At 38.4% G+C, this 2978-nt stretch overlaps 1 non-coding gene across 1 annotated transcript; it reads left to right on the top strand.

Annotated features, from left to right (window-relative positions):
• The first annotated feature begins 1101 nt into the window (after positions 1–1101).
• Positions 1102–1209, top strand: LOC130984848 (small nucleolar RNA R71). The gene has a single exon (XR_009088754.1). It is a non-coding gene; the product is annotated as a small nucleolar RNA R71 (small nucleolar RNA).
• The last annotated feature ends 1769 nt before the right edge of the window (positions 1210–2978 follow it).

The following is a 2978-nucleotide window of genomic DNA, read 5'->3' as shown; positions in this document are numbered from 1 at the left end:
TTGAGGTAATTTCTGCCTAGACAAGTCATCCAGTTCTTTGGTGAGCAAAGGAGGTTTGTTCTCCCAAGTCTCATTTCCAAATAACTTGTCATTTAGCTTCATGATTGCTCCAAGGTATTTAGCAACTTGCTCTTCAGTGACATACTCATCCTCTTCAGAGGAAGAATACTCATCAGAGCTCATGAATGGCAGAAGTAAATTCATTGAAATCTCTATGGTCTCATTTTGAGCCTCAGATTCCCATGGTTCCTCATTAGGGAACTCATTGGAGGTCAGTGCACGTCCATTGAGGTCTCCCTCAGTGGCGTTCACTGCTTCTTCCTCCTCTCCAAATTCGGCCATGTTGATGGCCTTGCACTCTCCTTTTGGATTTTCTTCTGTATTGCTTGGAAGAGTACTAGGAGGGAGTTCAGTAATTTTCTTGCTCAGCTGTCCCACTTGTGCCTCCAAGTTTCTAATGGAGGACCTTGTTTCAGTCATGAAACTTTGAGTGGTTTTGATTAGATCAGAGACCATGTTTGCTAAGTCAGAGTGGTTCTACTTAGAATTCTCTGTCTGTTGCTGAGAAGATGATGGAAAAGGCTTGCTATTGCTAAACCTGTTTCTTCCACCATTATTGTTGTTGAAACCTTGTTGAGGTCTCTGTTGATCCTTCCATGAGAAATTTTGATGATTTCTCCATGAAGAATTATAGGTGTTTCCATAGGGTTCTCCTAGGTAATTCACCTCTTCCATTGAAGGGTTCTCAGGATCATAAGCTTCTTCTTCAGATGAAGCATCCTTAGTATTGCTTGGTGCATTTTGCATTCCAGACAGACTTTGAGAAATCAAATTGACTTGTTGAGTCAATATCTTGTTCTGAGCCAGAATTGCATTCAGAGTATCAATCTCAAGAACTCCTTTCTTCTGATTTGTCCCATTGTTCACAGGATTCCTTTCAGAAGTGTACATGAATTGGTTATTTGCAACCATTTCAATTAGTTCTTGAGCTTCTGTAGGCGTCTTCTTCAGATGAAGAGATCCTCCAGCAGAGCTATCCAAAGACATCTTGGATAGTTCAGAGAGACCATCATAGAAAATACCTATGATGCTCCATTTAGAAAGCATGTCAGAAGGACATTTTCTGATCAATTGTTTGTATCTTTCCCAAGCTTCATAGAGGGATTCTCCATCCTTCTGTCTGAAGGTTTGGACTTCCACTCTAAGCTTACTCAATTTTTGAGGTGGAAAGAACTTTGCCAAGAAGGCATTGACTAGCTTTTCCCATGAGTCCAGGCTTTCTTTAGGTTGTGAGTCCAACCATGTCCTAGCTCTGTCTCTTACAGCAAAAGGGAATAGCATAAGTCTGTAGACCTCAGGGTCAACCCCATTAGTCTTGACAGTGTCACAGATTTGCAAGAATTCAGCTAAGAACTGATGAGGATCTTCCAATGGAAGTCCATGGAACTTGCAATTCTATTGCATTAGAGAAACTAATTGAGGCTTAAGCTCAAAGTTGTTTGCTCCAATGGCAGGGATAGAGATGCTTCTCCCATAGAAGTCGGGAGTAGGTGCAGTAAGGTCACCCAGCACCTTCCTTGCATTTTTTGCATTGTTGTTGTTTTCGGCTGCCATGTCTTCTTCTTTGAAGATTTCTGTTAGGTCCTCTACAGAGAGTTGTGCCTTAGCTTCTCTTAGCTTTCGCTTCAATGTCCTTTCAGGTTCAGGGTCAGCTTCAACAAGAATGCTTTTGTCTTTGTTCCTGCTCATATGAAAGAGAAGAGAACAAGAAAATGTGGAATCCTCTATGTCACAGTATAGAGATTCCTTGAGGTGTCAGAAAAGAAGGAAATTAGAAGGAAGAGGTAGAAGAATTCGAACTTAATCAGATAGAGTTCGAATTGTGCATTGAGAAGGAGTGGTACTCCATAAATAGAAGGATGTGAGAAGAGAGGAAGAAATTTTCGAAAATTAAGTGAAAGATTTTGAAAATATTTTGAAAAACTTTAATTGATTTTCGAAAACCAGGAGTGGGAAAGAAATCAAGTAATTTTTGAAAAAGATTTTGAAATTAGAATTTAAAAAGATATGATTGAAAAGATATGATTTGAAAACAATTTAAAAAGATTTGATTTTTTTAAAAATTAATGACTTGCCTAACAAGAAAAGATATGATTCAAACATTAAACCCCTCTCAACAGAAAAGGCAACATACTTGAAATGTTCAATCAAATCATTAATTGTTAGCAAGTATCTTTGAAAAAGGAAAGAAATTGATTTTGAAAAAGATTTGATTGAAAAGATATGATTTGAAAAAGATTTAATTTTGAAAAACTTTGAAAACTTGAAAAAAATCTGAATTAAAAACAGAATCTTCCCTCTTGTGCCATCCTGGCGTTAGACGCCCAGAATGGTGCACATTCTGGCGTTTAACGCCCAATGCACTACCTTTTTGGGCGTTAAACGCCCAACCAGGCACCCTGGCTGGCGTTTAAACGCCAGTCTGTCCTTCTTCACTGGGCGTTTTGAACGCCCAGCTTTTTCTGTGTAATTCCTCTGCTGCATGTTCTGAATCTTCAGTTCCCTGTACTATTGACTTGAAAATAGAACCAAGATCAAATAAACAATGCATGCAAGACACCAAACTTAAAATTAGACACTAGACTCAAACAAAAAACATAAAATATTTTTGGTTTTTATGATTTTGAAAATTTTTTTTTTTGGATTTTTCAAAAATTATATGGAAATAGAAAATAAAGGTTTCAGAATTCTTAATTTGGATTCCAGGAATCATTGCAATGCTAGTCTAAGACTCCGGTCCAGGAATTAGACATGGCTTCACAGCCAGCCAAGCTTTCAAAGAAAGCTTCGGTCCAAAACACTAGACATGGCCAATGGCCAGCCAAGCCTTAGCAGATCATTGCTCCAATAGCAAGATTGATAGAGATCAACAAGCTCTTGTGATGATCAGTTGAAACCTCGGTCCAATAAGATTAGAC

This window comes from Arachis stenosperma, chromosome 5 (assembly GCF_014773155.1).
Source record: "Arachis stenosperma cultivar V10309 chromosome 5, arast.V10309.gnm1.PFL2, whole genome shotgun sequence".
Lineage (NCBI taxonomy): Eukaryota > Viridiplantae > Streptophyta > Magnoliopsida > Fabales > Fabaceae > Arachis > Arachis stenosperma.
This window is presented reverse-complemented; position numbering and strand designations above follow the sequence as displayed.